The sequence below is a fragment of the Triturus cristatus genome, chromosome 11, assembly GCF_964204655.1.
Source record: "Triturus cristatus chromosome 11, aTriCri1.1, whole genome shotgun sequence".
Taxonomy (NCBI): Eukaryota; Metazoa; Chordata; class Amphibia; order Caudata; family Salamandridae; genus Triturus; species Triturus cristatus.
This window is the reverse complement of record NC_140594.1, coordinates 915907699-915930633: the sequence shown is the minus strand read 5'-3', so window position 1 is coordinate 915930633 and position 22935 is coordinate 915907699.

Here is a 22935-nt window from a genome sequence, read left to right as displayed (position 1 = left end):
CACCGCTGTAACCTAAACCCTAAAACACTAACACCAGCATGACCCCCTACACTACCTAAACACCTCTGCACTACTCTAAACCCTATATGCTACCCCAGCACGACCCCCTACACTACCCAAGCACCTCTGCAGTACCCTAAACCCTAAAACATTATCCCAGCACGACTCTCTACAGTACCCAAACACCACAGCACTACCCTAAACCCTAAATCTACTCCCAGCATGACCCCCTATACTACCCAAACACCACTGCACTTCCCTTTACCCTAAAACACTACCCCCAGCATGACCCCCTACACTACACCAACACTATTGCACTACCCTAAACCCTAAAACACTACCCCTATACTACACAAACACCACTGCGCTACCCTAAACCCTAAAACACTACCCCAGCATGACCCCCTAGACTACACAAACACCTCTGTACTACCCTAAACCCTAAAACACTACCCCAGGCACGACCCCCTACCATACACAAACACCACTGCGCTACCACTAAACCCTAAAACACTACCCCCGGCACAACCCCCTACACTACCCAAACACCACTGCACTACCCTAACCCCTAAAACACTACCCCCGGCACGACCCAATACACAACCCAAAAACCACTGCGCTACCCTAAGCCATAAAACACTAACCCCTGGCACGACCCCCTACTCTACCCAAACACTACTGCGCTACTCTAAACCCTAAAACACTACCCCAGCACGACCCCCTACACTACCCAAACACCATTGCACTACCCTAAACCTTAAATCTACCCCAGCACGACCCCCTACACCACCCAAACACCACTGCACTACCCTAAACCCTTAAACACTACCCCAGCACAACCCCTACAATACACAAACACCACTGCACTACCCTAAACTAGAAATCTACCCCAGCATGACCCCCTACACAACGCAAACACCACTGCACAACCCTAAATCCTAAATCGTCCCCCAGCATGACCCCCTACACTACACAAACACTACTGCACTACCCTAAACCCGAAAACACTACACCCGGCATGACCACCTACACTACCCAAACACCACTGAGCTACCCTAAACCTTAAAACACTACCCCCAGCACGACCCCCTACACTACGCAAACACCACTGCACAACCCTAAATCCTAAATCGTCCCCCAGCATGACCCCCTACACTACACAAACACTACTGCACTACCCTTAACCCTAAAACACTACCCCTGGCACGACACCCTACACTACACAAACACCACTGCGCTACACTAAACCCTAAAACACTACCCCCGGCACGACCCCCTACACTACCCAAACACATGGTGCACTACCCTAAACCCTAAAACACTACCCCCGGCACGACCCCCTACGCTACCCAAACACCACTGCGCAACCCAAAACCCTAAAACACTTCCCCCGCATGACCCCCTACCCAAACACCACTGCACTACCCCAAACCCTAAAACACTACCCCAGCTTAACCCCCTACACTACCAAAACACTATTGCACTACCCTAAACATTAAATCTACCCCAGAACGACCCTCTACACTACCCAAACACCACTGCACTACCCTAAACCCTAAAACACTACCCCAGCATGACCCCCTACACTACACAAACACCACTGCACTACCCTAAACCCTAAATCTAACCCCAGCACGACCCTCTACACTACAAAAACACCACTGCACTACCCTAAACCCTAAAACACTACCCCAGCATGACCCCCTACACTACACAAACACCACTGCGCTACACTAAACCCTAAAACACTACCCCCGGCACGACCCCCTACACTACCCAAACACATGGTGCACTACCCTAAACCCTAAAACACTACCCCCGGCACGACCCCCTACGCTACCCAAACACCACTGCGCAACCCAAAACCCTAAAACACTTCCCCCGCATGACCCCCTACCCAAACACCACTGCACTACCCCAAACCCTAAAACACTACCCCAGCTTAACCCCCTACACTACCAAAACACTATTGCACTACCCTAAACATTAAATCTACCCCAGAACGACCCTCTACACTACCCAAACACCACTGCACTACCCTAAACCCTAAAACACTACCCCAGCATGACCCCCTACACTACACAAACACCACTGCACTACCCTAAACCCTAAATCTAACCCCAGCACGACCCTCTACACTACAAAAACACCACTGCACTACCCTAAACCCTAAAACACTACCCCCAGCATGACCCCTACACTACACAAACACCACTGCACTACCCTGAACCCTAAAACACTACCCCCAGCACGACCCCCTACACTACCTGAACACCACAGCACTACCCTAAACACTAAAACACTACCCCCTGCACGACCCCCTACACTACCTAAAACCACTGCACTGCCCTAAACCCTAAAACACTACCCCATACACTACACAAACAGCACTGCACTACCCTAAACCCTAAAACAGTACACCCAGCACGACCCCCTAGACTACACAAAAACCATTGCACTACACTAAACTTTAAATCTACCCCCAGCACGACCCCTTACACTATCCAAACACCACTGCGCTACCCTAAACCCTAAAACGCTATCCCCAGCATGGCCCCCTACACTACCCAAACACTACTGCGCTACCCTAAGCCCTAAAACACTACCCCCGGCATGACCCCCTACACTACCCAAACACCAATACACTACCCTAAACCCTAAAACACTACCCCCGGCACAACCCACTACACTACCCAAACACCACTGCGCTACCCTAACCCCCAAAACTCTACCAACGGCACAACACCCTACATTACCAAAACAACACTGCGCTACCCTAAACCCTAAAACACTACACCAGGCACGACCCCCTACACTATCCAAACAACACTGCGCTTCCCTAAACCCTAAAACACTACCCCTAGCATGACCCCCCACACTACCCAAACACCACTGCGCCACCCTAAACCCTAAAACACTACCTCCAACACGACCCCCTTCACTACCTAACACCTCTGCGCTACCCTAAACCCTAAAACACTACCCCCAGCACGACCTCCTACACTACCCAAACACACCTGCCTTAACCTAAACCCTAAAACACTATCCCCAGCACAACCCCCTACACTACCCAAACACCACTGCGTTACCCTAAACCCTAAAACACTACCCCAGCACAACACCCTACACTACCCAAACACCACTGCTGTAGCCTAAACCCTAAAACACTACCCCAGCATGACCCCCTACACTACCTGAACACCACTGCACTACTCTAAACCCTAAACGCTACCCCAGCACGACCCCCTACACTACCCAAGCACCTCTGCACTAACCTAAACCCTAAAACACTACCTCCAGCACAAACCCGCAAACACTACACAGTAACCACTACACTACCCTAAACCCTAAATCTACCCCAGCACGACCCCCTATACTACCGAAACACAATTGCACTACCCTAAACCTTAAAACACAACCCCCTACACTACACAAACACCACTGCACTACCCTTTACCCTAAAACACTGCCCCCAGCATGACCCCTACACTACACAAACACCACTGCACTACCCTAGACCCTAAAACACTACCCCTATACTACACAAACACCACTGCACTACCCTAAACCCTAAGCACTACCACAGCATGACCCCCTACACTAAACAAACACCTCTGTACTACCCTAAACCCTAAAACACTACCTCCAGCACGAACCTGCAAACACTACACAAACACCACTGCACTACCCTAAACCCTAAATCTACCCCCAGCACGACCCCCTATACTACCCAAACACCACTGCACTACACTAAACCCTAAAACACTACCCCCTACACTACACAAACACCACTGCACTACCCTAAACCCTAATACACTACCCCCAGCACGACCCCCTAAACTACACAAACACCACTGAACTACCCTAAACCCTAAATCTACCGCTAGCACAACCCCCTACACTACCCAAACACCACTGCACTACCCTAGTCCTAAAACACTACCCCAGCACGACCCCCTACACTACACAAACACCCCTGCACTACCCTAAACCCTAAATCTACCCCCAGCACGACCCCTACTCTACACAAACACCTCTGTGCTACTCTAAACCCTAAACGCTACCCCACCATGTCCCCCTACACTACCTAAGCACCTCTGCACTACCCTAAACTCTAGAACACTACCCCCTACAGTACACAAATCCCACTGCACTACCCTAAACCGTAAAACCCTAACCCAGCACGACCCCCTCCACTACACAAACACCACTTCCCTACCCTGAACCCTAAAACCCTACTCCCAGCATGACCCACTATACTACACAAACACCATTGCACTACCCTAAACATTAAATCTACCCCCAGCACGGCACGCTACACTACCCAAACACTACTGCACTACCCCAAACCCTAAAACACTACCCCAAGCATGACCCCCTACACTACCGAAAAACCACTGCACTACCCTAAACCCTAAAAAACTACCCCCAGCACGACCCCCTACACTACATAAACACCACTGCACTACCCTAAACCCTAAAACACTACCCCCTACACTACACAAATCCCACTGCACTACCCTAAACCCTAAATCCCTACCCCCAGCACGACCCCCTACACTACACAAACACCACTGCCCTACCCTAAACCCTAAAACCCTACCCCCAGCACGACCCCCTATACTACACAAACACCATTGCACTACCCTAAACATTAAATCTACCCCCAGCACGGCCCGCTACACTACCCAAACACCACTGTACTACCCTAAACCCTAAAACACTACCCCCAGCATGACCCCTACACTACCCAAATACCACTGCGCTACCCTAAACTCTAAAACACTACCCCCAGCACGACCCCCTACACTGCCCAAACAACACTGTGCTACCCTAAACCCTAAAACACTACCCCAGCACGATCCCCTACACTACACAAATACCACTGCACTACCCTAAACCCTAAAACACTACCCCAACACAACCCCCTACATGATGAGGAATTTATGCAGTGCCTCGTTTCGTATCCTCCTTTACAAAGATGTCTGTTTGCAGTTTCACGGTTTCGCTTTTAGCATAGTTTGTTTACCTGCCTCTAGACTGCGGAAAAGTTTTTCACTAGAGCGATGTCACATATTTGAGCCCTCCATTCAGACCTATGAAAGTGCCTCAGTCCTTTCAAAGGTTTGTCACGGATATTTCTGCAGGCAGTTTGTGCAAATGTAGACATTATGCAGAACATGCTAAGCAGTAGCACAGTTGAACTCTGATAGATCGCTCGCCACTTCAACGGTAAGGCAGGTGTAAAAAGGGGCGTGGCCTCAGACCACCTCTCTGCAACGCAGCTCTGTGGTGCTTACTGGAGGTACCTGGTGGGCTAGTTGGCTGTCAGGGACCCTCAGGATTCAAGGGGACTTAATCCTCAATCTTACAACGCACCAGGAGGCGCGTTTGCACAGTGGTGCAGGGAGGGGGCGGGCCTGATAAAACAAGTGTGCAAACGCACCCCCTGGCTCGTTTTAAATTCAGGGATTAAGTCCCCTGAACCCTGAGGGTACCTGGGGTCCAACTAATCCACCAGGTACCTCCAGTAAGCGCCACAGAAGCTGCTTTGTAGAGAGGTGTAAAAAGGGTCGTGGCCTCGAACACCTCTGCAACACAGCTCTGTGGCGCTTACTGGAGGTACCTGGTGGACTAGTTGGCCCGCAGAGACCCTCAGGACTCAAAGGGACTTAATCCCCTAATTTACAACATGCCAGGGGGCGCGTTTACACATGTTATAGGTTGAAATTAGCATTTAAAAAACCTTTGAAATTCACTGACAAAACCATAGGTTTCAGGGACATTATAGTTAGAAATTAGCATTTAAAAAACCTTTGAAATTCACTGAAAATACCATAGGTTTCAGACACGTTATAGTTAGGAATTAGCATTTAAAAAACCTTACAAATTCACTGAAGAAAACAAAGGTTTCATGGACGTTTTAGTTAGCTGGACATTTCACTCATACAAAACCATAGAAATTCCTCCATTATAGTTAGTTCTGCTAACTATAACTTGCGCGCCCACAATGCACTGCTGATGATGTCACATATTACATAATTCATGACATGGTAAGTGACATCACTGGTGACATCACTGATGACATCTCAAATGACATCACTTGATATATATATTCAGTGAATACATATATATATATATCACTTAAAAAACCATAGGTTTCACACATGTTTTAGTTAGGTGGATATTTCACTCGTAAAAAAACCAATGAAATTCCCCCGTTATAGTTAGTTCAGATAACTATAACTCGCGCGTCCGCAATCCACTGCTCATGACGTCACATATTACATCACTCATGACATGGTCAGTGGCATCACTCATGACATCACTGATGACATCATCCTTGTGATAGAGTGGCGGTCGCGCGAGTTATAGTTATCTGAACTAACTATAACGGGGGAATTTCAGTGGTTTTTTACGAGTGAAATATCCACCTAACTATAACATGTGTGAAACCTATGGTTTTTTAAGTGAATTTGCAAGGTTTTTTAAATGCTAATTCCTAACTATAACGTGTGTGAAACCTATGGTTTTTCAGTGAATTTGTACGGTTTTTTAAATGCTAATTTATTTATGTATTATTTTTTTTTATATATATTTATTTTACAATAAACTACGTATGAAATTTATTTTATTTTTTTTTGGTTTTCACCGTGCGCGCACGGTGGTCACACCCCGCCATTTAAAAAAAAAAAAAAGAAAAATTCTGCCTTTGGGGTCCTTCAGGGACCCCCTGACAAAGGCTAGGGGGTCAGGAACTCTCTACCCTGCCCCGTTTTCACGTTCGCCACCTTCCTTTTTCACTCTCGCACTGAAAACAAACAAAATGGCGGCCGACACTTCCTGATTTCGACCGATTCGAACGTTGACTAACATGTAACCACCAATCAGAATTACGCTCGCGCACGTTAGGGTGCTTGCACGGTGCACGCACCCAGCGCGCGTATAGATATTGATATGCTTTTAAATGCTATTTTCTCAGGAAATACTGAACAGATTTACACCAGACCTGCAAAAGGCACTTCCTTGACCTTATGGCTACCTCTCTGACAAATTTCAAGTAATTCTGTTCAGTTGTTCGGGCTGTAGCTGCGTCTAAAGGTCCTATGGAAAAATGCATGGGGAAAATGCGTTTTGGGACCCCCCTTTTTTCTCGGCCCCCGCTTGACGAATTACCCCGAGACTTTCAGGGTAGGAGCTGAACGGAGCGCCCCATTAGTTTTGAAAATTTCGCGAGGATTCGTCATCCGGCGCCAAAGTTATTCAAAATAGAATTTTGAGATTTCCTATGGAAACACGGTCCTAACTATAACTATCTACTGGCGACCGCCAGTAGATAATATATATATATTCACTGAAAAAACCATAGGTTTCAGGAGCGTTATAGTTAGCTGGACTTTTCACTCGTACAAAACCATAGAAATTCCCCTGTTATAGTTAGTTCAGCTAACTATAACTCGCGCGCCTGCAATGCACTGCTGATGACATCACATATTACATCACTCATGACATGGTCAGTGACATCACTCATGACATCACTGATGACATCTCAAATGACATCACAGATGACATCACTGATGACATCTTCCAGTGAATGTGTGTTTTTCTGAAAATTACATATGTTTTATATATGTCTATCTCAAGGACGATGGAAGAATAAATGGGTATATAAGTGTCTAAATGGATGATTTGTTTTTGAAAAATTGATTGTATAACTGACTGATTAAGTGTATCTTAGTGAATACATGGCTTAGTGAGTAATGTTTAAATATGTAAATATCTGTATCAGTCTCTCACTTTGTGTATAAGTGGCTGCATGGGTTGGTGAGTAGCTACATGAGTGTCTACATAGGTTATTAGTTGGTTTTTTGAGTATCAGTATAAGTGTCTGATGTCTGTATGGTTCGTGGGGGGTATTACGTAGTGCATAGGTGCATGAATGAGTGACTCACTGTTTGTATGTGTTGAAGACAGCATGTGTGCAGGACTGTATGGGTGGATGAGTGTGTGCATGGGTGTGTTAGTGAGTGAATGACTGTCTCAATAGTGTCTCTATGAGTAACTACATATGTTTTAAACTAGTATATGTGACTATTGGTGTATATAAGTGAGTATATGTGAGAGTGAGAGATTGAAAGAGTTCCTGTATGAATAAGTATGTGTTTCTATAAGTGATTGTTAAAAAGACTAAGTATGTGTAAGTTTCTGTAGAAGTAAGTGTGGTGGTGTGTGTATAACTGTATATGCAGGTAAACGGATGTTTTATTCTTTATTAGCATGAGTGACTATGTGTGTGAGTAACTTTATGGATGAGTGGCGTTGTGTAACAGGATGTATAGGTGTATGAGTACATATGATGAGTGAGTACATGTATGAGTGACTGTATAGGACTGTTGGTGAATGAGTGGATGTGGATGTGGATCTTACAATTACTGAATAGGTTGTTGTAACTGGTATTGGTATGTCCATTGTTTTGAAAATTTTAATTTCTATTTTTGAATGTGTGTATCAAAGGTTATATTAGGGGGAGAGGAGGTCTGCCACTCTATCACAAGGATGATGTCATCAGTGATGTCATGAGTGATGTCATGAGTGATGTCCCTGACCATGTCATGAGTGATGTAATATGTGACGTCATCAGCAGTGCATTGCGGGCGTGCGAGTTATAGTTAGCTGAACTAACTATAACGGGGGAATTTCTATGGTTTTGTATGAGTGAAAAGTCCAGCTAACTATAACGCCCCTGAAACCTATGTTTTTTTCAGTAAATTTCGAAGGTTTTTTAAATGCTAATTCCTAGCTATAACATGCCTGAAACCTATGTTTTTTTCAGTGAATTTCAAAGGTTTTTTAAATGCTAATTTCTAGCTATGCCTACAGAGATAGGACATGTGAAGAAAGAAGGAAAAACGCACAGAAAGAAAAAAAAGAAATGCAGAAAGAAGCAACAGAAGTCCTCAAAGACGAAGAAAAGTGCAGGAAGAAGTATAACGTGCAGAAAGAACAAACAGAAGAGCAGAAACAAGCCTTGTTGCAAAATCATCCTGTACCCTCAACTTTTTCAGACGGATACTGGTGGTAACTGAGTCTGACTAACCAGTCCTAGAGCCAGTGCTATGTTAAAAGACACTCAGAATACAGTGAAAACACCTACATACACTAGGGCACACTATGTGTTGGGGTCCCCCTGTGATTAGCATGACCTCCTCTGTAAGCCCCTAGTATATAATAGGGCAGGGGATTAAAACTACCTCTTAAAACGCACCACAGGGTGTGTTTGAACACGTATCCTCATGCCCCGTCCCCTCCCTTCCCCACTGTGTAAACACACCCCGTAGCCGTTTTAAGTTGGGAGATTAAGTCCCCTTGAATCCTGAGGGTCCCTAGGGTCCAACTAGACCACTAGGTACCTCCAGTAAGCGCCACAGAGCTGCGTTGCAGAGAGGTGTAAAAAGTGGCACGGCCTGCACCACCTCTCTGCAACGCAGAGCAGTGGTGCTTACTGGAAGCACCTGGTGGGCTAGTTGGACCCCAGGGTCCCTCAGGATTGAAAGGGAATTATTTCCCCAACTTAAAAACGCGCCACAGGGCCTGTGGGCGTTCTGAGTTGAGAGATTAAGTCCCCTTGAATCCTAAGGGTCCCTACGGTCAAACTAGCCCACTAGGTACCTCCAGTAAGCGCCACAGAGCTGCGTTGCATGGAGGTGTAAAAAGGGGCGTGGCCTCAGAACACCTGTCTGCAACGCAGCTCCCTGGCGCATACTGGAGATACCTGTTGGGCTAGTTGGCCCTCAGGGACCCTCAGTATTGAAGGGGAATTAATTCCTCAACTTACAACTGGCCAGGGGGCGTATTTGCAGAGTGCTGCAAGGAGGGGGCGTGGCCTCCGGCGCGATGCCGGTCTTTTATTTACAGGGGTGTGGAATTTTCCAAATAATCTAGTTGTCCAAGGGACAAAATGCCACTGAGATCTACATGTCCTGTAAAATCCACTTGTCCCACCTACCCCCGTTCCACATCAAACCTAAGGGCTCCGGCTGACAGAGAAACATTACTATATTTTTGCTTTATTAAAATCAGTAAACCATTGAATGCTGTGCAATAATAATGCTAAAGGAAAACTTGTCAAGCAATATTATCGTGTCCCTGCCCCCCTGCGCCCCCTCCCCTTAACCCTGACGGCAATTCTTTTATTTCTATTCCCCTTTTTTTCCATTTTTTTTGGCTGTGTATTTATTCCCACAAAATACGTACATTTCAAACCATACATAATGTACTAATTTACCGTCACCCTTGGCTGTGTATTTATTCCCACAAAATACGTACATTTCAAACCATACGTAATGTACTAATTTACCGTCACCCTTGTAAAAACATATGGGTGGGATATAAAAGGTGTCAGCCAGCTTGCCTCCTGCCATTTCCCCCTCACTTTTGCAGCTGGCCAGACGTGAGCCCTATGTTCCTTGCGAATCGGTAAGTTGTATCGAAAAAGAAACAGCAAAGTTGGGAGCTTCCTTTAATAATAAGAATCGTTTTTTCGCCAAATGTACCCTCTTTGCAACATTAATCAATTGTGTAATGTATATTTGTCGGTGTGTTTACGCAGTTTTGGCCTGAAAGTTAATAGCTCACTATTCTATATTAGGACTTTAAGTTATAAATTGCAAGTCACCAACGGATGTCTCTTTTGAAAGCATTAATCTGCAGATCTGTTCCCATCCTATGCACTCTGTAATCGACTTCGTACATGTTCTTTGCAGCAGGCATATTAACCCTCTGCACTAACTTCACCGAGGTCACAACCTCAACTATACAAAACACGGATCTTTTCGCCAAATGTACCCTCTTTGCAACATTAATCAATTTTGTAATATATATTTGTCGGTGTGTTTATGCAGGGATGTCTCTTTTGAAAGCATTAATCTGCAGATCTGTTTCCATCCTATGCACTCTGTAATCGACTTCGTACATGTTCTTTGCAGCAGGCATATTAACCCTCTGCACTAACTTCACCGAGGTCACAACCTCAACTATACAAAACACGGATCTCTTTCCAGGATGGTAATTCATCACACAAGTTTCCTACACATTTCTGTGAGGCCTGGTAATTGCCGGCGGAAAGAAACGCTGCAGCAGGTGCTTCGAAAGCTTTTAGTGCTGGCTGCGCCGTGTGCGACAATTTTTTTTTGCCCATAAGCCAAAGGAGTGAAAGTGTAGGAGTCACATGTCACCCATACTGGTAGGCAGTAGTTTAAGAGTGCTTGGTGTGGAGAAGCACAAACGCAGAGTCGAAAAAGAAATAGCAAAGTTGGGAGCTTCCTTTAATAATAAGAATCGTTTTTTTGCCAAATGTACCCTCTTTGCCACATTAATCAATTTTGTAATGTATATTTGTCGGTGTGTTTATGCAGTTCTGGGCTGAAAGTTAATAGTTCACTATTCTATATTAGGACTTTAAGTTATAAATTGCAAGTCACCAACGGATGTCTCTTTTGAAAGCATTAATCTGCAGATCTGTTTCCATCTGCGGTATGAAGGCTCCGGACCCGCGATGTTAAACCCACGTTGCGATGGCAGCGCGTGAATCTGAATTTGTTGTAATGGGTGTTTCCCCCATGAAGCGGTGGTAGCGCAGCGCGCCTGCTTGCGATATGCTTTTTTGACGTCCTCATCTGAGGCGACGAGGCGGGCCAGGCCTAGGCTTTTGTACTAATTAATCTACCCACGCACGGTTGCTAAAAATATAAATAAAAGAAAATCGCAGCACCTCCGTCACAATATCACACAATTCAAGCGGGCACAACTGCTTATTTTACCTGAATGCTTATTGCAAGCCTCGTGGCGGCCACGTACTACTGCTTGCAGAGGCTGAGTGACGTTTCACTCCCCCAGCCAATCACTGGCTAGAGCCCAGTCATGGGCTGCTAGCCAATCAGATGCCGCCAAAGGCTCTCTGCAAGCTTCGGATTGGCTGTGAGCCCCAGAGTGCCCACAGCCTGTTGTTTTAACGTGATTAAAACGTGATTAATGTCTACATGTCCGTCGGACATAAATAGACAATAAATCTTCTTGCCCGTCAATATAAACAACATGGTTCGGGCGTCGGGCGATATGATTCCCCCACCCCATTCTCTCAAACATGGTTTGTGATATCACAGCAGAAGGCTCTTTCACATGGTAAAATCACCTTAGAACACACCACAATTCCTAAAATGAGTATGGTACCATCAACAAATGATTTATAATGTAACTAAAGTCTTAAAACCTTCTATTAACTGCAATGCTTTTTAATGAGGTGCTATCATGTATATTGGTCCCAAGATGGCTGCCAACACTTCTTGGATGAAGTACTGACAGCCAATCAGATCTTACGATGAGATGTGTGGTTAGGCTCCGCCCAGATATGTATATGATTTTACTTTTGATTTTCTCAGGAACTACTGAACAGATTGACACCATGTATACAAAAGGCACATGCCTGACCTGAGGACTACCTCTTTGCCAAATTTCAAGTAATTCTGTTCAGTCGTTCGGGTTGTACCTTGGACTAAATGTCCCTATGGAAAATTGCATGGGGAAAACGCGTTTTGGGACCCCCCTTTTTTCTCAGCCCCCGCTTGACGAATCCCCCGAGACTTTCAGGGTAGGAGCGGAGCGCCCCACCTATTTTGAAAATTTCACGAGGATTCGACAACCGGCGCCAAAGTTATTCCAAATAGAATGTTGCGGATTTCCTATGGAAACACGGTCCTAACTATAACTATCTACTGGCGACCGCCAGTAGATAATATATATATATATATATACATATATATATATCACACAGACTTGGGTGTTTGGATGGGTGTTTGGATGTTGATCAGGCCCTTTCGAGCAGCTTTGGGTAGGAGCTGCCAGCAATTATGTTGCTCAACCGAACAGTGTGTTCTTCACAGTACGTGGATATGGAAGGATCTATGTACTGCAAAGGTGGTGTACCATGCCATTATAGATAAGGGAATCAGTGAATCCAGGAAGGAACTCCTGCATGTTTGCTAGTGGAGTAAACTTTGTAGCTGGCAAGTTGGTGGAGTGCAGTGTATTGTGAGAGGAATGCTCTCATCTAATATGACCTCTGCCGCGTCAACACCATGACACATTGGTCAACGCATTATTCTTAGTTTTTGTAAATGAAATTATGTTTTTATCTACATGTTGGGTGATGCTCCAGTAAGTCGTCCATCTTGTATTACTTTGTCCTTTATTCTTCATATGCATGAGTAAGATATAATGAAAAACAAATATTAGTGAAATACATTTGGTGGTACAAATGTTCATTCTCATGCTTAATTATATACACATCTGTAGCGTCGTTGGCTACTGAAATCGTATACATTTGAAATGTGTTCATTTTCTTCCTATGCGTTTACGCATGTTAGCTGCTAAACTGTGTTTTTGCTGAAAGATTTCGTGGTGAATACGTTGTTTTTCCCCAGTTTGTCGGTAGATGGCGCAGAAAGGCTGCAGCAGAGTGCCCTGTTCTCCATCCGTAGGCTTGCGAGCACGTAGCTTCTATTGCACTCCATCCTCGGGATCACAGGCTAAATGCCCCCCTCCTTTACAGTCGAACTAACATCCTCATTGCTTCAAAGTAATTATCTCATTCGTTTTAAATATGACACGAGAACATTGATTTCCATTTTTACGTCCACATTTTGTCTTTTTCAATATGGCTCCTCGATCCACTTCGCTGACTGCCGATGATTAATTGGCTGAGGTTAACACTGATTTTAAGCATTGTCCACTGACACCGAAATATCACTTTCTTTGTGTACGGGAAAATTATTCTTCAGCAGGCTGGCTGACATCTGGGTAAGTGGCAATCATGTGCACTGACGGGCGCTGCTGCACAGTCAGCCTTTGGTAAAATTCTCGTCCTGCTCATGTAGAGATCTGAATATAGTATCCAGGACCTGCCTGTGACCGAGTACTTTAGTAAAATGCTGGAATGATTGGCTAACGCGTATGCGGCGTGCTGGCTGCACACATATTTGACAGAACGCACACATTAACAAGACTGGAGCAGGAAGCAAATCATTTGCCACCGTTTTTTATTTTGTGGGGCATCCTTGCCTCGATACAAGGGTGCCTGAGTTGTAGGCAGGATAGTTTTTGTGCAGGAAGAGACACCTTCTTGCACAAAAACAATTCCCTGAGGCAGTTTACTCTTTCTGTGTGTGCTGAAGAATCCAGCACCACACTTAGGAAGAGGGGAAAAAAACCAAGAAGAATTAAAAAATATTTGTCATCATTATGTCTCACCGGAGAATGCATTGCATAGCGACACATTCCGAGGTCTACCACCAGTAGCGGCTGGCATGCATTTAGAGTGGTGAGGCGGGTGGTAAGAAAATAAAAAACACACCAATGGCACTTCTCTTCAAGACTTGCAGGACGACATTCTCCTCTACTCGTAGCCCCAAACCAGGAAACTGCACTACCCAATCCCCACGCTGCTCTCACCGCATGAGAGAACCGTCAAGATTGGTGGGAGCGGCCTCTGGTAGCGCTCACAAGAGCGCTGGAGGCCTGCACTTTCTCTATTTCAGCAGTTTAAAATGTGCGTGTCTGGCTGTCCTTCTCAAGACGGCGGGCCAAAGGGGCATTTTAAACATAAGGGCAAAGCTCCTTGCTGCCACTCAGCAGCATTTGCCCTGCCCCATCCTGACACTCGGTTCAGGACGGGTTGTTGAAAAATAAAATGGCAGTAAACTTTATTACCATTTTATTTTTCAGCTCTGGATATTTGGGGGCATTTTTTTAGCGGGCGATGCTCCTCCGCTCTCATGGAGGAGCTGCCCCTTTGTACCACTAATGGCAAATCAGTGAATGCGACAAAATCCACGGGAGGAAGCGTGGGAACACCCATGGTCCACCCATGGAACGTGTTCTGGGCCAGAGTAATGCCAGGTAGTGATTTGCATTGCCTTGCCTTACTCAAGATTTATCAAGCCACGCAGGGTCTCGCAAGTTAGCCTTGCGTGGCTTGATAAATCTCACTTAAGTTTTCCGTCGTCTTGCGGACCCTTGTGTGGCGCAAGGGCAGCACAAAACCTTGAGAAATATGGGCCTTGCTTCTGCCAAGTGAGCCTTGAAATTGCTAATATCTATCTATCTATCTATCTATCTATCTATCTATCTATCTATCTATCTATCTATCTATCTATCTATCAATCCATCCATCCATCCCTCTATCCATCGATCGTCTACCCGTCTATCTATCTATCTATCTATCTATCTATCTATCTATCTATCTATCTATCTATCTATCTATCTATCTATCTATCTATCTATCTATCTATCTATCTATCTATCTATCTATCTATCTATCTATCTATCCATCCATCTATCTATCTATCTATCTATCTGTCGATAGTCTACCCGTGTATCTATCATCTATCTATCTATCTATCTATCTATCTATCTATCTATCTATCTATCTATCTATCTATCTATCTATCTATCTATCTATCTATCTATCTATCTATCTATCTATCTATCTATCTAATCTTTTTAATCTCTTTAAATGAATAACTTTGCGACTTAATTGGGTAGTATATCCAATCAACAGAACACGAACAACAGGAAAGATTTAGTAATTGCCACCAAACAGATTGGATTTGGCTATGACTAGTCATCATAGAAGCTTGCTAGAAACATAATGGAATAAAATCCCATCTGTCATTTAAAGGAAACAGGTGCCTTTAGAATGTGGATCCCAATCCCGAAGTAATTAATCAGCAACGAATGTGTTTCGACTCTGTTCTATAATTGTACTAGTGCTTAACTACAACGTGGAAATGTGTGCGTGAAATGCCATTTCCATTGTTGAAAATCAGATTTGAATAACAACTATGAACAAAATCGTGCTTTAAATGTAGTTCATGTTTATTAAAGAACCTAATAGTTTACATCCAGCCAAGAAAGTCTCGAATTCTAAAACACACGAAAATATACGCACGATGACTCATTAAATGCCTGGAATAGCGGAAGTGACATCACGTGCCATGTGACCACTTGATTACAAAGGAAGTGACTCCACCTTCCCTTTGAATGCAATGACATCACATGCAACGCTAGCATGTGGCCCTGAACTCTCATGACACCTCAGCAAATGACACCACTGAAGTAGAAAACAACACTATTGGGAAGATGAATAAATACCGAAAATGTCTGTTGTATAAAAAGTTCCACTTTAGGTTCCACATGGAGTCTGTGCAGGAATGCCATTATATACAAGGCACATTGTAGTATACAAATACATAGAAAATGCAAATAGAAATACAGTTATGAGAAACCAAACAACAAAACAAATATTAAGTTAAAACACACGAACAGTTGATTTTACCTATTGTATTAATTAGTATTAGCTTATTTTAGATGGAAAAAATGTGAACCCCCCCACCAAATGAAGAGTCGCGGTCATGGAACAATGCGCTTGAATATGTAAATGGACTTGTCAGAAATAGTGAGTGCAAATAGCGTACTGATTTTTTGTGGTCCGCCTGTAATTTTACGATGCAAGCTATAGACTAATAAATCGCATCACAAAATGTCCAGTTGCAGGGGTTCACAGAATGACTAGCATAACGAATATTAGTTTGCTTGGGCCTTATTTCCATCACTTTGCGATTTGCGATGAACATAGGGATGGTGGCCTGCAAAGGACAGCAGACTAATGTTTCTAGGTTTGCATGCACAAATAGGAAACATGATTTTAAGATCAGCCTCTTTCCTTAAAGTGACAGGTCCAGGATTAAAAGAAAATCCTGTTTGAGAATACATCAGGGAAGTAGGCAGTGGACTCATGGACCATTATCTACTCCACAAAGGGTCTCCAAAACAAATCCCAAGAGAAGGCTGGGCAACTGGGACAGATTCACCTATGTAAATGGGTGACCACCTTGATTGCGGTGTTGGTAACTTGTCAATGGTTTGCAACAAGAATTGCTGTCACATACCAGTGATGTATCTCATTGCACATCGCTAATAGGTATGACACTCCTTTCACATAAGTTGTGATCCGAAATGAGTTGCAAACCCCTTTAGTGCTTCAAAAAGTATTTCTCAAAACCCAAAAGAGTTTTAGAACACTGTAAAATGCACTTTTCCAGTCAAAAACATTTTGGTTTCTAAATCACAGCGTTTGCAACAGGAAAAAGTCTTGGTACAACAGGCCATCGGTTTTAGAATTAAAGCAGAAAATTATAAAGGAAAGGTTGTGAAAGACTGGCTATGGAACAGGTTAAGCGCTGAAAAGAGTACGTATAAAACCCGTAAAAAAGAAAGAAAAAAGGAGAAGCACGGAAGAAGGGAAAATACAAATTTATTTAAAAAATGGCTGAAGTGGGGGTGGGGGGGGTCCACCAACTTTAAACAAAGGAAGTGAAAGCGAGTAGGCAGTGGGGAGAGATAGAAGGTGGCAAGGAATAAAAAAAGCAGCGTAAAGAGGAAAATACATTTGTGGATTATTCACCACCAAAAAGAGTTGTTTTAAAACAAGTGAAATATCGTCCAGTGACATTACGCGGGAAGGGCTTGAAGGTAAAGCGATATATGCTGTTGTTGTAGAACTGATTTTGGACACTAATAATGGTTGCACTTACAAATCATGTAAAATGCATTAAAAAAATATCTAATGAAACGGATGCCTATGAAATCACATACAACCTGGGTGCAGTGTTATCATCTACTTGTATATCACCATCAAATAAGTCACTATAGGTACAAGGAAGTTGCAATTGCCCAAAAATAGACCCACTTGCACAAGCACTGACCCAGGTGTAAGGGTGTAGCCTCATAGGCATTGGTTTATCCGGCAAATGGTGCCTAATAAATGCAGTTATCTCTACAAATGCTTAGAAACCTCTTCATACATATACTCTTGCAATCTCATCAATCACAGTTATATCCTCATGTACCCAGGGCATATTCACAACATTCAGGTATAGCCTTAAACCCCAAAATGATACTCCCCAGGCATGGAAATAGAATCAGATGCCCAAGAGTGAAAAAGGTAATGGAAATTTAACATGGGCTTTCACATTATCACTGGTTCCTTATCTTAGGATAACTAAAGGCTGCCGATTTAGTTGTGATAGCAACTTCACATCAATGATTATAGATTACAGGCATAATCTTTTTTCACAAATTTGGAATATGTTATTTTACAGGGTATTATGAAAATCTTTACATGAAAAACAAAAGGGAGAGGTAGAGGAAATAGACAAAAGGATTCATCCGTCTATTAATCGTACTGTAAGCAAAAGAGCACATCCCTCTCTTGAGACGTTCTTTCTACTCTAGGTGTATGGGAAAATGGAAAGTTTTCCTTAGATAACCCTCACCCACCAGGGCTTCCCCTTGGTGGCATGCTTTATCATTGGCTTCTTCCCGTTACGCTGCGGAACAGAGCTTGCTGCAACCTGTGAGTTCGTGGGAGCACTTTTGGTGATAGTCTGTATAGTAGATGAAGGAGAAATAGGAGTGGGGGAGGGGTGGTTGTGGAAAATAAAAAATACCTGACAAATAGAAAAAATGTTTTATTTGTACCTCTATCCGGTATGGTTGTTATAACATTTGTTCCTGATGTATAGCCTTGGGGTAGGGCTTGAAACATGTAGACCTGTGAAACTCAGATACATAAAGTCCATTAAGTTTCTATTTTTCCTCATTTTTTAACCATAACGTATAGAAGTACAAATAAAACATTTTTCCTACTATCCAGCAGCCACAGCCCGTATAGGGCGTGCTACCGGGGCGGTGACATTAGGGCGGGGGAGGGGCAGGGTGGGGGGTTGTAAAATGCAGCAGAAGGCCGATTTCAGGTAAGTAACGAAAAAAAATAATAATTTTGTTGCGCGTGCTGCATCGCATTTGGCGATGCAGCGCGCGCAACGAAATTTGTTGTTTTTTTTCATTACTTACCTGAAATCGGCCGTATGCCGCATTTTACAGCCCCCCACCCTACGTCACCGCCCCGGTAGCACGCCCTATACGGGCCGTGGCGGATAGCCAGGAATTTTTAATTTTCCACAAACTCCCAAACTCCTATTTTCCTTCATCTACTATATAGACTAACACCAAAAGTGCTCCCATGTAACTCATAGGTAGCAGCATGCCGTTCTGCACTAGAATGGGAAGAACCAATGATGAAGCATGTCACCAAGGGGATACCCTGCTGGGTGAGGGTTATCTAAGGAAAAAATGTCTCAAGATATGGATGGGCTTTTCTTGTTTACAGTACTATAAAAATCTTGACATCCAAATTTACCGGTTATGTTTTAGAAATAGATGGGGGAAATAGATAACTTACTTTCACTCTCAATATTTTTTACAGCGTACATCTTAGCAGGGATGTCACACACAGATAGTCACCTTACTAGAGAGACATCATAGTAACACTTGAAGCTGACCTGGAATTGATGCTAGATAATCTCATGATTGAAAGATTATTCAAATAGTATGATTGGAAACTATTGAAATATCAATGGAAGTTTATATTCAGAAATAACGGATATTTAATAGACATTGCTAGGAATTTTTAGACTTGGATGGTGTTCACATTTCTACATCAGACTATTTATATAAAGTTTAAAATCTGGCAGCAACGAGGCTTAGAAAGGCCTCTGCACCTACCTCTTCTGAAGTGGAATCTAACTTAGAAGGAATAAGGAATGTGTCTTGGAAAGATGCCATTATTTAGATCAAATGTTAATTTATTTCACAGGGTCCACCAAAATGTTCTAACACACAAGAAGAAAAGCCATAGGAAAACTGTGTGAGGGAAGAGGTCAAAGAAGAAATATAAAACAAGTCTGCCAGGCAAGTCAAAGAAATGTGGGATAATGGCGACTCTCTGAAAATTGTAAATCCCTTAGATAGTGTTCTAACACCTATAGCAGAGGGTAAATAAATTGAGGACTGTATATCTACCCTTCAGAAAATATAGATTGGATTGCATTCAAAGTTGACCTCTTTAGGTTTACATTGAAAGCAAGGTTACATGCTTTTTGTTTTTTATAAAGAGAACACAAATACTTCTGTCTGTAACACAAAAGTTCACATCCCTGCATTCAAAATGTCATCTATTTGACGAGTCACCTTGAAGATGACTTTGAAATTAAGAGAGGATTTCTAGCAGGAGGCATTTACAACAGGAGAGTAGATTTGTAGTAACATTTACATTAGAACCCTTCGTGCATATATTTTAAATACAATAAATAAAAGTGGTCATCATAAACGAATGATTCAGGGTACATTTGAGAAGGTTGTACCGCACATGTGATTTAAACTTGTATGATTTTGACAATGTGATTCAGATAGAGGCAGGAGACCCATATCAGATACATACAGACCCTTATCAGACACATACAGGACCAGAGTCAAAGCATTGCAGTAATTGTCATGATTTTTTAGTGTGATGAGTCCAGAAGGGATTTGTGTGTCATCCAGTGATTTTTGGCTGAATGACAAAAATTGTGCATCAACATTTGCTGGAAAATATAAATTGCACTACTGGAAGATAACATTTGCACCAACATTTGCACGATTTTGCAAGTTCAAAAATTACACTTTCACCAGTGCTAGCAGAATTTTCTCCTGCTCAGTCAGACAATATTTGAGGGGCACCAATAAAATCTATATAGTCCTGACTGACATCTAAACAAACTAGAAGGAAAGTTTCTAGTGAGCCACCCCAATAGCTGCATCACCAATAAAGTGCTCCAACACTGCAATTGTAAATTGTTATCTTAGCTGTAGGGGTGAAATAAGCAGAGAGCTCTGATGACACAGAGGAGTTTCCTAGACCTTTTTTCTTTTTTACTGTACCAATTGCATGTTGATTGTGTAGACCCATACATCTAGTGACATACACAGGAGCTTTCACTTTCATTCTCTACATGGCTTCATTAATTATGATAAATGAGCTGGAAATTAGAACTTTGCCACTTTGCCCATTGACAGTCCACACAGCACAGGCATGCCAGCATCTATTTATGCAGCTACACTCATGCATACATCTATTTATCCATGTACCCACTCCCACAAATGCATGTGTTTTTCAACCCATATAATCATGCATTGCACATTCACCTATATGTATGCTTATATGTATGTAGTTTGTTTGCCTGAATGTGTTTTGGCATTGTTTTTATTGAATCTCTTTGTTTTTCACCTGCATGGAAAGGAGTATCTCAGTGGATATGAATCTGTGTTGTTTTGTGTACACCTGAGTGCTTTCGGTCTATTTTTGTGTGTGCAGAACTTTGTGACTATGTCCTGGTGCCAGCATGACTGTTGGTCAGTGTGGATTTGTGACTATATGTAAGTAGTTCTGCACATGTTTATGGACATTTGCTTTCCACAAAATGAATTGTGATGCACAGCTTGAAAATTTCTATTCCAACTTCACAGATCTGTGGAAATGTGGATTTTCCTGATCAGTTATGTCCCCTATCTTGGACCCCAACGGTTCTATATGCATGTTACAAGTACATGTATGTTCCCTCCAGTTCCAGTTTCTAAGACGCAAACATATGTGTGTCTACCGTCAACATGTTCTCTGTCAGATCCGCCATCAATGGGCTGGATATTCGATTCCTAAGTATAAAAGGCCACCGACTTTATATGGCTAAGTTACTTCATCTTTACAGTTCAGGCGAGTAGGCCCGATTCTGTCCTCAAAGCCTTTCCCTGCTCTCTGTCTCTGACAGCTTCAGCTTGAGCTCGCATCTGTATCCATGAACTTTGTCCTACTCCCTGTGCAGCTAACGGTGCCTGCCTCGGCTAGTTTTCGCCTGTCTGCCAAGAAGTTGTATTTCACCTTCGAATTATCTATTTTGCTCTTCAGCCGATGCATTCCTGTCCAGTGATTTAGGTAAACATTTCCTTTAGCTCACAAGCAAAGGACTCAGCCTTTCCGTCCTCCTGCAAGTGATTCATAGCCCTGTTGCCATGGAAAGTTTTCTGCCCCTCGCATCTCATATAGACACTTAGACGCTTGTACACGCACACAGTCAGTATAGAATAGATTCTGTCCGAGAGTCTCTTCCTTGTGGATAACATAGTTCTTTAAACATAGGATGTTAGATATGATTTGGGATTAGGATGACTTGACCCCAGACTTCTCGTCTCCACATGTAGAGCTAAATGTCAAGTCCCCTTCACTCCCTAGTTGCACGTCAATTACACGTCATGCTGCCGCGCGCGCATCTATGCCAAGTATTATCTTATAGATCCACCTATGTCTGATAATTCTAACCAATCATGTTTCTTTTATTCCTTATTACGCCTAGTTTCGATTATGTCACTGTCACGTCATTTTTCTTATCAAATGTTACGCCTTCTACATTCGTTTCATTGTAATGTACTTATTATAAAAATACATGTCTGTTAATAAATTATTGTACTTCACTTCCTGAACCTTCGTGGTGACGGAACCTGAGGGCCGCGACTCGAGTCGGCCATTTTGAATGGAATAAAGCCCATTAGAAACCTCTTATACCACGGATTCTGCCTCTTGTTATTTTGAGCTATTTACTTTAATTTAAGATTCCGCATGAAATTCAGTCCGGTAATATTTATTTTATTTACCACATAATGGCGCCCGAACAGGGACACTTTCTCATCTCACGCGCCGGCGGTGCGTTGCAGACCCGGTCTCCTGCCACAGCTGGACGGACCATAAACGCGTACCAGCAGGATTTCCTGTAAGCTCCCTCCGGTCAAGCGGGGGCGACTGAGGCTGCGATCAACCCAGACGAGGCGGTGAGAAGTGCGAAGTATCCCGACCAGAGCCTAGCTGAGAGAGCAAGATCCGAGGTATACAGAGGCCCACCAGGTTTTCCGAAATTCCGACGTCCAGAGGGTCCGATGTCCGCAGTTATCGAG